This window comes from Hevea brasiliensis, chromosome 14, assembly GCF_030052815.1.
Source record: "Hevea brasiliensis isolate MT/VB/25A 57/8 chromosome 14, ASM3005281v1, whole genome shotgun sequence".
NCBI lineage: Eukaryota > Viridiplantae > Streptophyta > Magnoliopsida > Malpighiales > Euphorbiaceae > Hevea > Hevea brasiliensis.
Genome location: NC_079506.1, coordinates 59,751,501 through 59,766,629, shown reverse-complemented (window position 1 = coordinate 59,766,629; position 15,129 = coordinate 59,751,501).

Sequence of the window (15,129 nt, the reverse complement as noted above, 5' to 3'; positions counted from 1 at the left end):
ATACAAGTTATGCTTGACAATTCATAATAAATAAAAATTTAAAATTTCTAAATTCTTCAAAATTCATAACATTCAGAAATCAATATTTTCATTCATGCAAATTATTCATTTGAATAACATTTTGATCAAATAGTAACTATTTATCTACATTTCTTTTTAATCCCGAAACAATACGAAAATATTTTGAATCACTGACAAATTATTTATTTCAACCACAATTTATCAAACTATGCATAATTTAAAGGGCGTTGCCAACAATTCACACAGTTGAACCCATGACCCAAAATTCAAATAGATGCCGTGTTGTACACCACGACATTTCACACTCTCCCAATAACCGAGGCTAAAAGGGAGGAACAAAGACTAGCTAGTATATATAAGTACTCATTCAAACTCTTCCCCAACTGGCAAGCCAGAGAGGAAGGAACTCGCCCCATCTAGTGGAGGAGATATCTCACTAGACAAGCTAATGAGAATTCACAACATATTTTGCCATGTCAACTGTGGTTTCAAATTATATTCAAAACAATTTCTATTTACAAAGTGTTTACAAATCATCAACATATTTAATCATTATAAATTCATGCTCAAGGTTGGCAACACATCAAACTTAAAATTTACGATTCTCAAAACTATGCAACAAATCCTTAAATGCACAAGAAAATTTACATTTAATTTATACAATTTCATTCAACAAATTAAAATCCTCAACACAACAAAATTATAAATAATAAAATAAACTTGTTCAAATTAATTTAGAAGTGAAAAGTAACAAAATAGTTAGTTGTGCACAAACCTTAAGTGAGTTACTTCTTGGCCTTGACTCGATTCCTCGGGTTCTTTTCTAGTGTTCTTTTCAACTGAAATACACAGTTTCACAGTGTTTCAGTATCATAACTCATCGTAAATCCAAAAATAAATTCAAATTCACTTATACCTAGCTTTAATATGCTAAACTTGGCGTTCTTTAAATTTTATATTTCGAGGTTACTATTCACGATACTATTCGAGTCAATTTATTGACTTTCTAAGGCTTAATAGGTATGGGAATTCCAACTTCACCCACATACCACATTTTGGTTACTAAATTTGTTGGCTTTGGTTGTTTTCTCAAATTCTAAGTCTTTTAGGCAAAATTGCAAATTTTTAGTTTTAGTGTCGTATGTTGCACTGTTCCACTGGTCATGTTGCTGTTAGAATTTGGCTAAGTTTTCTTCATAGAAATTGTTTTTTATTGTCTTAACTTTATTCTCCTTTTTGAATCACTCCATTTAGAGTTTTGTAGCTCAAGTATAGTCATTTGAATCATGGCTGCCGGATTGGACTTAACCCAGATTTCTGGGCACCAAACTGGTTCTGGCAGTTTTAGGTCACCAATTTTGGGTGGCCAAATGACTTTGTTAAGGGCATAATTTGGATTTGTATTCTTCATATAAGTTTTAGGTCTATATCTCAGCTGTCCACTGGTAAAATTTCAGGTCATTTAGACCTACCTAGCCCAAGTTATGGCCAAATGAACAAACACTATTCATTTAGTCATTTTGTACAGGTCAGACTGCATAAATCTAGATTTGGTCAATTTGTTCACTAGGTTTTTGTCACTTTTTGGACATGATTCCTAAATGAAAATTGTGTCATTTTGTGTCTATTTTCATTCCCAATTGGCCTCACACCAATTAGACTTGTAAATTTTCAGTTTTAGTCCCTCAAAGGGACCTTGGTCCTGCTGCCTGCATACTGCCCCCATTCAATCTGAATTTCCATTTGGTTCTAACACTTCCAACATACACCAATTGGTCACAAATGACCATTTCTCAACTCAAACTAGGTCAAACACACCATTTAACACATTCTCACATTTTTGTCTTCCAAAACCCTAGGTTCAAACCCTAATTTTCATAAAATTCAAACCTAATGCATTCTAAACATCTATCCATTGTCTACACACACAATTCAACTTAAACAACCATTCAAATGCATCAAATTCATTCATTCTCAACCCTACATACTGCTGGCCAAAATTTATATAGTCCTTTAACATATCATTTTGTTTCATTTTTCAACAAATCATCACTCAATCAAGTTGCCTAAGTATAAATATAAAGATACAAAAAGAGAAATCAAACTAACCTTACTTGGAATTTTTCACCTCTTCAAAACTTCCTCATTTCTTTTTCTTTTTGTTGTCAAGCTCTTTATCAAGGTTTGAATACAAGGTTTAATGATAGAAATTTAAGTTTTTATGGTGGGATTTAGAGTTTGATCAAGCTCAAAATGAGCTTTAATGGAGTTTTAAGGGTGAGAGAGCTTTGAGAGAGGGAGAGAGAGAAATGGACGAGAGTGAAGACTTTCCCCTTTTTTTTTTTTCTTTTCTTTATGTTTTTAGTCTTATGGAAGACCATAAAATCAAATTAATTAAATTTATTAATTATATATTTATTGCATCATGCATGAGGTCATGCATGATGTTATCACTTTTTACTTTTCCATTTTCCTCTCTTTTTTTTATTTATTTTTCCATTAGTTCTTTAATTTAATTTCTGATTTCAAAATTTTCTTTTCTCTAATTTTATTTGAAAGTTAGGTCAGGAGTCAACTCTCGGGGTCAATTGACCAAATTGCCCCTCGCCGGTTCAACCCGGTTTGTAAATAATTCAATATTTCTTCTGGCTTCCTGACCTAATTATTTGACTGGCTTAACAATTCTTTTTCGTGATTTTCTCTTTTCCACTGTGTTCGTAATAGTCCTAAGGACCGCGACGTCACATTTTACGGTTCGAAATTTGAGTTTAAATCGACTTCGCAGTCCTTCCCGAGAAGGTCACCCATCGCTGTGACTCTCAGCTCATTTAACTTCTTATGTTCTGTTTTTCTTATTTATACTTAACTAATTGACAATTACTAATTATTTGTGTTCAGGGCTTAACTAGGTGTTTTAAACATAGTTCTAATCCTCTTAATTGTCCGGACCGATACCGGTCACCGGAACAGTAACATATACCAGGCTATGCAAATAGGGGAGTTACAAAAACAAAGTAAAAAGAAATGGAAATTTATGACAATTATGACATCATAATGATGTCATTTAAAAATACCCACTAATCTCATTTAGACACACATTTAATAAAGACATAAAAGGAGATAAAAACAAAACAAAATCAGTCCATTCTCCTTCATCTTCTTCGGCTAGCCGAACCAGCTCTCTCCCACCTTCTCCATTTTTATTTTTCTTCAAGCTTGAATTTCCTTATTTCTTACCCAAAACCTCAAAGCCTCAACACTAAAAATAATCCTTAGATCCTCCATAAGAGTGTGGTAACCAAGAATTGAGGGAATTCTTGAAGTTTTACAAGACCAAGTTTGGCCCCAAAGAGGTTAGTGCTACTTTCTTCCATACTCTTTTAGCAAACTTGAATTTGAGCATGAATATGGAAAGAATTACAAGAAAAAAAAAGGAATTATTCATGTTTGATGAAAGAAGAATTTCGGCCAGCATGTGTACCTGTGGGAATTGATGAAATTAAATGAAATAAAATATGTTTATTGGAGTTTCTTAGTAGGTATTTGTGATTGGATGTGTTAGATTGCATGGATTGCATGAAATGGACACTTTTGGAATTAGGGTTTTGAGTAAAATTAGGGTTTTGCTCATGTAATGGTGGATGAACACTTTAATGGTCAATTAGTGACCATTTGGTGAGGTTTGAACACAAAATGAAGTGAACTATGGCATTAGATTAGGGAATTGGTTGGCTGCCTTGTGGTTGAGATTCTGGACCCTTGGAGTCCAATGTGTTTGGACAGTTCTAATTGGATTTGTGTAGCTCCAATTGGTGCAACACCAATTGGAGGTGAAGTTAGACACAAAATGCAACATTTTTTATGAAGAAACCCTACCCAGAAAACCAACCTAGGATGACCTAAAAATTGGCCAAATCCGGGTAACCAATTCTGGACCTGGAAAAATTGGCCAAATGAATAGTATTTGTTCATTTGGCCATAAATTTATGTAGAAAGGTCCAAATGACCTGATTTTTATGTCAATGGAAAGCTTAGACAATTTAGAACAACTTTCATGAAGAATAGAAACTCAAATTCTGACCCTAACCAATTCAAATTGCTAGTCCAAGTTAGGATACCAAATTTGCCTAGAAAATCTGGGTAAGGACCAATCCAGCCAGTTATGGTAATTTGACCACAACTTGAGCTACAAAACTCCAAATGGAGTGATTCAAAAAGGAAATTAAACTAGACACACTAAGGAACAACTTTGATGAAGAAAAGTTAGCCCAGTTTCCATTGTAGAATTGTCCCATGGAATAGTAAACTTAGGTAATCAAAACTGAAAATTAATGCATCTAAGAGACTTTAAATTGCAATTGGCAATTAATACTAACAAATGTAAGACTCAAAATGTGGGATCTTAGTGTAATTAGAATTAACATGTCCATTAAGTATGAAAAAGTCAACATTTTGGTTAACTAGTAAGGTGACTAGTAATCAAAATGATTGGCAAATTAAGATGAAGACCTAGAACCAATTCTAAGCTTAAATGCTTAGAATTGTATGACAAATGTGGACTATGCATCTTAGTCAAAATTGTTAGAGGGAAATTAAGGCCATAAATTTGAAATCCATGAAATGTTCATGGATTGCTTGTGTGACACCCCTTACCCGTCTACAGTTTAGCCGAGCAAGATATGCCACACAGTATACCGGAACACCATATTTTATGTCAATCGTTTTTATTCTTCCTTAATTTATTTCTTCATGGATATGAAGTGCAATTTGTGAAATTTAACTCATTTAATTCATTTATTGAAATTATAAATTCATTTAGGTTTCAAAAATTTTATAGAAAATTCGGCGGAGTACCGGCTAAAAATGGATAAAACAGTTCTTCGGAACCTGTGAAAAACACTTACAATAATTTCCAATCATTCTCAACTCCATTTGTATCACATCAATTTACAACAATTTCTTAACAATTCCTCCATTTGTCATTCATTCATTTCACATCATCATCATGCTCAAATCATAAATAAATTCACATATATTATTTATAAACACAAAGTTACAAATACTTACATTAATACAAAATTAAATTACATAGGCTTCAAATATACATGATAAAATAAGAATTTAATTACAAAACTTACAAAAATCACAAAATACAAAATGGGACCTAGTGTCTTACCAATGCACTGTAGTCTGTGAGGTGACACGGACACTATGTAGAACTGTGAACGGCCTTACCCAATCTGTGGTCTACTGGGCCCTCTGTCCAAATCTTCAATACCTACGCGTTATAAAAGCGACGAGCTAAGCATAAAGCTTAGTGGTGTCAATAATACAAGAAAATATAATATGCAAATAAACATAATAATTTCCTAGTTATTGTGTTCATAAGAAATGAATAATTACTAACTTATTGTTTAGTCGAAGGCTAACTGCATTTTATGATGTTAACTTCTTCATGCATTTTATTAATTGTTTTCTTGATGATTTTTAGCTTCTTTATTTTATTGTAATCATTCTTGATCTTTATCTTGATATTTACTTTCCTTATTTTCTTTAATAATCAATTCAATTACAATTATACTTTTCCATGCCCAAGTAACCTATACAAATTGACCGGACTAGATAAACGGGTAAACTAGCACTGGGTACCAGGTACCTCGGGCCGTCACACTATCAGTCACAATGTGTCTCCAGGTGTGCAAACAGAATGGCTAATAAGCTATAAAAGCAATAAGGCATAAAGCCAAATATAACATCATAATCAGTATAGCCATAGGCTATCATCACATAATGGCAATGAAGCCATACATCATATGTAGTACTGCTATCAGAACCCTATTAGCATGCCAACCTATCCAACCCAATCACATTAGGCCTACTAGGTCATATTACAAAATTATTTCTTGAATATTTGTATTTTATATGTAAGGTTACTATTCATTTTATTAGTCAACTAAAATGTTAACTTTTGCATAGGCAATAGGTACATTGGTTTTAATACTCTCAACATATCACATTTTGCATTCTAAAGTTGTTGGTATTGGTTGCCAATACCATTTCTAATCTTAGTGTTAGTTGTTCAAAATTTTCAGATTTCAAGCTTCATATTTACTGTTCTATTGGTCATTTGTACAGTAGGAATTTGGCAAAATTCTCTTCATGAAAGTTGTTCCTTATTGTGTCTAGTTACATTTATTTTTTTGAATCACTCCATTTGGAGTTTTTTAGCTCAAGTTATGGCCTAAACACCATAACTGGCCGGATTGGATAGAATCCAAAATTCTGGGCAAAACTGGTTCTGCCAGATTTGGTAACCTAAGTTTGGTTAGCAATTTGACTAGGTTATGATATGAATTTGGATTTGTGTTATTCATAAAACTTGTAGGCCTATGTCTCAACTTTCTGCTGGTAAAATTTCAGGTCAATTGGACCTTTCTACACTGAGTTATGACCAAATAAATAAAGACTATTTATTTATTCATTTTGCCCAGGCAGAATGCAAGTCACTCGGATTAGGGCAATTTTTAGGTCAACTTGATTTGGTTTTCTGGGCAGGATTTCTTCACCAAAGTTGTGCCATTATGTGTCTAGTTTCATGGCCAATTGGCCTTGCACCAATTGAACCTGTGCAACTCCATTTATAGCTACCTAAACTTGCTGGACTCACACCCAGTCCTGCAGGTCACCAAGGGCAGCACACCTCATTTCAACTCCAACACCCTTAATCACTTCAATTCCTTATCACACACATTCAAATGATCACTAATTGACCATTACAAGGTTAACATATCATTACATGAGCAAACCCTTGTGACACCCCTTACCCATCTACAGTGTAGCCGAGCAAGATATGCCATGCAGTGTACTGGAACACCCTATTCTAATTCAATCATTTTTTTTTTCTTCCTAATTTATTTTTTTCATAGTTATGAAGTACAATTTATGACATATAATTCATTTAAGTCATTTATTGAAATTATAATTTATTTGAGGTTCCGAAAATTTTATAGAAAATCCGGCAGAGTACCGGCTAAAAATGGAGAAAACAGTTCTTTGGAACCTGTGAAAAATACTTCCAATAATCATTTCCAATCATTCTTAGACACCAATAACCATCAACATGGTCTCAACATTAGCAATCATTTCAAGTTCTCAACATTAATCCACAATTTCATTCAAATTCAAAATCAACTAAAATTTCATGAAGATATTCTCAAACTATATTAATTAACAAAATTCTTCAAAATATGTATATAAACATATGATTATATAAATTTACTATTTACATGAGTTCATAATTTACAAATCACAAACTACTACCTATTACAAAATGCAAAAACATAATTTCAAAAGGGACCTAAAGGTCCTACCACTGATGCACTGTAGATGAGAGGTGACTCTAACTCTAGGCAGATCTATGACCTCACCCAGTCTGTGGTCTGCTGGGCTCTTTTTCTATCTCTCTAGAACCTATGCATGGCAAAAAGCGACGCGCTAAGCAATAATGCTTAGTGGTGCCAATAATAAAATAAAAAGAACTAATAAAAAAAATATACAGTGAGTGTATTGATGTCTCATGCAGACAAATTTTTGATAATTATTGGTAGTCTTATTTATTTAGTACTTGTTATATTCATGATTTCATTAAATTTATCAACTTTCATTTTTGGTTGCCCAAGTAACCTATACTGGATGACTGGACTGGATAAACGGGTAAACTGGCACTGGGTATCAAGTACCTCGGGCCGTCACACCATCGGTCACATATGTGTCTCCCGGTGTGCAACAGAACAGCTAATAAGCTGTAATAACATTAGGCACAAGGCCAAGTCTCAACACAATGTCAGAATGGCTAAAAGCCATGAAATCACAGAATGGCATAATGCCATGTGCAGTACTGCTAACTGAATCCTATTGGCATGCCAACTTATCCAAACCAATCTTGCTAGGTGTACTTGGGCATGTTACACTTTTAAACTTTACAATTCTTGAAATTTAAGTTTAGGTCTTACTATTCATTTCATTAGTCAACTAAAATGTTGACTTTTGCATAGACAATAGGTATATTGGTTCTAATACTCCCAACATATCACATTTTGCATTCTAAAGTTGTTGGTATTGGTTGCTAATACCATTTCTAAGCTTAATGTTAGTTGTTCAAAATTTTCAAATTTCAAGCCTTGTGTTTACTGTTCCATTGGTCATTTTTACAGTAGGAATTTGGCAAAGTCCTCTGCATGAAAGTTGTTCCTTATTTTGTCTAGTTACATTTCCTTTTTTGAATCACTCCATTTGGAGTTTTGTAGCTAAAGTTATGGCCTAAACACCATAACTGGCCGGATTGGACAAAATCCAAAATTCTGGGCAAAACTGGTTCTGCCAGATTTGGTAACCTAAGTTTGATTGGCAATATGACTAGGTTATGGTCAGAATTTGGATTTGTATTCTTCATGAAAGTTGTAGGTCTATGTCTCGGCTTTCTTTTGGTAAAATTTCAGGTTAATTGGACCTTTCTACACTGAGTTATGACCAAATGAATAAACACTGTTTATTTGGTTATTTTGCCCAGGCAGAATGTAAGTCACCCAGATTAGGGCAATTTTTAGGCCAACTTGGTTTGGTTTTCTGGGCAGGGTTTCTTCACTAAAGTTGTGCCATTATGTGTCTAGTTTCATGTATAATTGGCCTTGTACCAATTGAACCTATACAACTCCATTTATGGCTGCCCAAACCTACTAGACTCATGGTCAGTCCTGTAGGTCAGCCAAGGCAGCTTACCAATCTCAAATACCAAGCCACAACTCTCTTCATTTCCTCATCATACACAGCTAAATGGTCATTAATTGACTATTTAAACTTTCATTCACCAACACATGAACAAAATTTAAGTTTTATGCCTCAAACCCTAACTCCAACAACTAAAATTTTCATACACATACAATCCATAGTTTACAACACCAACATCATGTTCAATGGCAGCCATACACAAAATTTTTAGAATAAATTGGCACTAACCTTGACTTAGGCACTTTTCAAGGCTTAAAAACTTCACTTTCTTCCTTTCAAATTGCTGCCCAAAGCTTGCTCTAGTGGTGGGGATAATTTTTAATGAAGGTAAGTTAGGGTTTTGAGGTGGTTTAAGGTGGGAATTAAAGCTTTGATAAGCTTTCAATGGTGGTTTGGGTGTGGAAGAGGAAACGGCTGGAAATGGGGAAGGAGATGAATCTGATTGCTTTTATTTATTTTTGTCTCAATTATCCCTTTTTAATAGGCTATCTTAATTGTGATTGGTGGGGAAAGGATTGATAACATCATGTGATGTCAAAATTGTCATTTAATCTCATTTTCTTTCCTTCTCTACTCATTTTCAATTTAATTTTTAGCAATATTTATTCATATTTTGTGTCATAATAATTATTTAATTAACTGGACAAGTCGGCCAAAAATCATCTCTGAAGACGAAATGACCAAAATGCCCTCCGTATGGCTTAACAGACTAAAATTATCTGTACCGATTGAAAAATTTTTCTATGAATTTCCCCTAGGTCTAGGGCTCCTAGTTGCGAGAACCGCAACTTCCTACTAGGTTACCCATCGCTTGGGCACCGGCTCATTTAACTTGGTTGTATTTTATTTCTAAATTTTTTTCTAAATTTTTCTTATTAATATTTGAGTTAATTATGGTTCCTCACTTTAGTTTAAATATTTTTTCGGACGTTCTAACTGTCCGAACCGACATTGATCACCGGAACAGTCGAATGTACGGAGTTGCTACAGGGAGGGTGTTACAACTCTTCCCCTCTAATTTAAATTTCGTCCTCGAAATTTACCTGATACAAACAGTTGAGGGAATTGTTGCCTCATTGTCTCTTCACTTTCCCAAGTTGCCTCCTTGGTGTTGTGTTGCCTCCAAAGCACTTTCACCAGTGGAATCTGCTTATTTCTCAACTCTTTCACTTCCCGAGCCAGGATCCATATGGGTTCTTCTTCATATGTCAAATTCAGTTGTACTTCAATTTCTTCATGGAGATGACATGTGAAGGATCTGAGCGGTATCTTCTTAACATAGATACGTGGAACACATTGTGGATCTTGTCTAGCTCTGGTGGTAAAGCTAGTCTGTAGGCCACTGGACCCACACATTCAATGACTTCATATGGGCGAATGAACCTAAGGCTTAACTTACCTTTTCTTCTAAACCTCAGTACCTTCTTCCACGGTGACACCTTGAGGAACACTTTGTCGCCAACTGTGTATTCTATTTCTTTTCTCTTCAGATCGACATAGGATTTTTTTTCTGTTTGAGGCAACCTTCAGATTGGCTTTGATTAGTTTTACCTTCTCCTCAGTCTGTTTCACCAGGTCTGGCCCTACTAGTTTGTCTTCGCCCAATTCAGTCCAGCACACTAGAGTTCTACATTTCCTCCCATACAGTGCTTCATACAGGGCCATTTGGATGCTAGCTTGGTAGCTATTGTTGTATGCAAATTCTGCTAGTGGGAGGTATCTATCCCAACTTCCCTCAAATTCAATGACACAACTTCTCAGCATATCCTCAAGGACCTGACATATATTTCACATTATTATTACCATTTCAGTTTAATATGTGTATTAGTTCAATTGGTTTCAATTGTTTACCTGGATTACTCTTTCTGATTGTCCATCCGTCTGAGGATGGAAAGCTGTGCTGAAGTGGAGTTGTGTACCCAAGGACTCATGCAACTTCTTCCAAAATCTCGATGTAAACCTTGGGTCTCGATCAGATATGATGGAAAGTGGAATTCCATGCAGTCCAACTATCTCACTGATATACAATTCTGCTAACTTCTCCAATGAGTAGTCAGTCCTTACTGGCAGAAAGTGTGCTAACTTTGTCAATCTATCTACTATCACCCATACTGCATCATGCTTCTTCTGGGTGAAAGGTAGACCACATACAAAATCCATGGTGACCCGATCCCATTTCCATTCAGGTATGCGTATAGGCTGTAGCAAACCCGATGGAACTTGATGTTCTGCTTTGACTTGCTGACATGTCAAGCATTTAGTCACATAGTCAGCTATGTCCTTCATACAAGGCCACTAATACTGAAGTTTCAGATCATGATACATTTTTGTACTTCCTGGGTGCATAGCATAAACACTAGTGTGTGCCTCTTTCAGAATACTGGCTTTCAATTCCCCATCATCTGGTACACATACTCGTCCTTTGTAGTACAGACACCCATCTGCTTTTATCTCATAGTCAATTGCTTTCCCTTCTGAGATTTTACTCACAGTAGTCATTAATTTCTCATCTACCTTTTGCCCATCTAAAATCTGCTATAGCAGGTTTGGCCTCACTTGCAACTCAGCCAAAATAGCTCCATCTCGAGCCAAGGATAGACGGGCATTCAATGATCTCAAAGCTGTGATGGATTTTCTGCTCAAAGCATCTGCAACTACATTTGCCTTCCCAGAATGGTAGTCAATTACACAATCATAGTCCTTCAGGAACTCAATCCATCTCCTCTGTCTAAGGTTGAGCTCCTTCTGGGTTGGCAAGTATTTCAGACTCTTGTGGTCTGTATAAATGTAGCACTTTTCACCATACAAGTAGTGCCTCCATATCTTCAGTGCGAAGATAATTGCTGCAAGTTCTAGATCATGGGTAGGGTAATTCTGTTCATGTGGCCTTAGCTGCCTGGAAGCATAAGCGACCACCTTCCCCTCTTGCATCAATACACACCCTAACCCATTATGAGAGGCATCACTGTAGACCACAAAGTCCTTTCCCGACACTGGCTATGTTAACACTGGTGCCTCTGTCAACATAGCCTTCAACTTCTCAAAACTAGCCTGACACTTGTCATTCCAGTCAAATCTGACATTCTTGTGTAACAACTTGGTCATTGGAGCAGCTATTAACGAAAATCCCTTCATAAATCTTCTGTAATACCCAGCTAGCCCCAAGAAACTTCTAACTTCAGTTGTATTTCTGGGAGGCTTCCATTCCATCATCGCTTCTATTTTATTGGGATCCACCCTAATCCCATAAGCTGACACAATGTGTCCAAGGAATGCAATCTCATTCAACCAAAAGTCACAGTTGGACAACTTAGCATACAGCTTCTTTTCTCTCAAGGTTTGCAGAACAATCCTCAAATGCTCATCATGTTCTTCACTGGTCTTGGAATACACCAAAATATCATCAATAAAGACCACTACGAATCGATCTAAGTATGGATGAAAGATACGGTTCATAAGGTCCATGAATGCTGCTGGTGCATTTGTTAGGCCAAAGGGTATTACCAAAAACTCATAATGCCCATACCGGGTCCTGAATGCAGTCTTTGGCACATCTGATCCTTCACCCTCAACTGATGATACTCTGATCTGAGATCAATTTTGGAAAATACTCCTGCTCCCTTCAACTGATCAAACAGATCATCAATTTTAGGCAACGGATATTTGTTCTTCACTGTCACTTTATTCAACTGCAGGTAATCGATGCACAACCTCAAAGCCCCATCCTTCTTTTTCACAAACAGCACTAGAGCTCCCTATGGTGACACACTGGGGCGTATGAACCCCTTATCCAGTAACTCCTATAACTGGATTTTCAGTTCTTTCAATTTTGTGGGTGCCATCCTATAAGGAGCAATAGAGAATGGTGTTGTACCCGACAGTATCTCAATAGCAAATTCAACTTCCCTTTCTAGTGGTAAGCCAGGCAATTCTTCAGGGAACACATCTGGGAAGTCTTTTACTATGGGTATGTCACACAGATCTAGCTTAGCCTGCCTAGTATCCACCACATGTGCTAGGTAGGCTTCACAGCCTTTTCTCATCAGTTTTCTTGCAACTGTGGCTGAGATGACATTGGACAAAAAATCTGTCCTTTCCCCCACAACTGTGATCTCATTACCCTCAGGAGTTTTCAAAGAAATCCTCTTCAGTTTACAGTCAACCATTGCCTGATGACATGATAACCAGTCCATTCCCAAAATCACTTCAAACTCATGGAAAGGTAACTCAATCAGGTCTGCCAAGAATTCATACTCCTGAATCCTTAACGGGCAACCCTTGTCTCTGTTCACCACTACACTGTGGCCTAATGGATTAGTGACCAGGATGTCTTGGTCACTCTCCCCTACTAGTATCCCCCTTTCTACATGTAAGTTGATGCAGATGTATGAATGAGTGGATCCTGGATCCACCAATGCATGCACAGATGTATTGTAGAGGGAGAACGTATCCCTGATGACGTCCGGGGCATCTTGCTCCTCCTGAGCTCTTATGGCATAGGCTCTGGCAGGTGGTCAACCCTCAGACCTCTCTGCTGGCTCAGATGCAGGCCTCTATGATGGTCCCACTGCCTCAGATTTGCTAGATTTTCTACCCCTTTGTGGTGCAGGAGCAGGTATGTCTGCTTGTGTTGGAGCAGTTATAGTATTTCTGCATGGACAGTTCCTCAGCTAATGCTCTGTCGACCCACACCTTAAGCAGGCACCAGTCACTCTCCAACACTCCCCCTTATGCCACTTCAGGCAATGTGGACATGCAGAAGATGCTGGGGCTGGTCCCCTGAACCCCGTCCCTAGAGAGCTGCCCACAGATGGTGTGGACTGACCTCTCCTAGGGGTGAACTGTGGCCTGGGCCCCTGAGACTGACCCTGACCTTGAGGTTGACCTGAACTTTGTGCAGGTGGACCTTTGAACCTTTTTCCTGGTGTAGGAGATGAGCTAGACTGACCCGAGCCCCTCTTCTGCTGTCTCTCTCTTTTGGTCTGCTCACTTATTCTAACCTTTTCAACTTTTATTGCAGCTTCCACTAACTTGGTGAAGTCTGTGATTCCCAAGGCAGTAATCATGATCTTTACGTTGTCATTTAATCCCTCTTCAAATGTTTTACACCTCTCGGCTTCATTAGGGACTATCTCCCTTCCATAACGACTCAGTCTGACAAATTCCTTTTCATACTCTGCCACTGTCAGCTGTCTCTGCCTCAAATTAATGAACTCTCTTCTTCTCTCTTCCAGGTATACACTACCCACATATTTCTTCTTGAATTCTGAGAGAAAGAAGTCTCAAGTTATTACTTCTGGCTGTACTTCACTGGACACTGTATCCCACCATTCATATGCATCATCTTGCAACGGAGATATAGCAGCTTCTAGGTTTTGCTCTGGAGTGCAGTGGAGTTGTTTTAAAACCCTTCCTGTTCTGTTCAACTAATTTTCGGCTACAACAGAATCATCTTCTCTCTTGCCAAAGAAATCCACTGCTCTAAATTTTCTCAGACTTTCCAGGTGTGATTTCTGTTATGGAGGTAGTGGTGGTGGTGAAATTACCCCAGCCATTTGTCTGAAGAATTCGGCCACTTGCTGGAACATTGCTTGTAGAGGCCGAAAGGTGCTCGCTTGAGTCAGGAGCGGAGTTCTCCCCTACCCCCAGTCTCAGCTGCTGCAGGTGGAGCATGACTCTCCACTTCCTCCTCAACTGCCCTCTGAGATGAAGGGTCCATATCCTATTTAACAAAGACAATAGATCTGCATTAGTGTCACCTCGACTCTTATAAATGCAATGCATAGTATGGACTCAATCTAGGCCCAGAAACGCCTAAACCGTGCTCTGATACCACTAAATGTGACACCCCTTACTCGTCTACAGTGTAGCTGAGCAAAATATGCCACGCAGTGTACCGGAACACCCTTTTCTAATTTAATCATTTTTTTTTCCTAATTTATTTTTTTCATAGTTATGAAGTACAATTTATGACATATAATTCATTTAAGTCATTTATTGAAATTATAATTTATTTGAGGTTCTGAAAATTTTATAGAAAATCCGGCAGAGTACCGCTAAAAATGGAGAAAACAGTTCTTCGAAACCTGTGAAAAATACTTTCAATAATCATTTCCAATCATTCTCAAACTCCAATAACCATCAACATGGTCTCAACATTAGCAATCATTTCAAGTTCTCAACATCAATTCACAATTTCATTCAAATTCAAAATCAACTAAAATTTCATGAAGATATTCTCAAATTATATTAATTAACAAAATTCTTCAAAATATGTATATCAACATATGATTACATAAATTTACTATTTACATGAGTTCA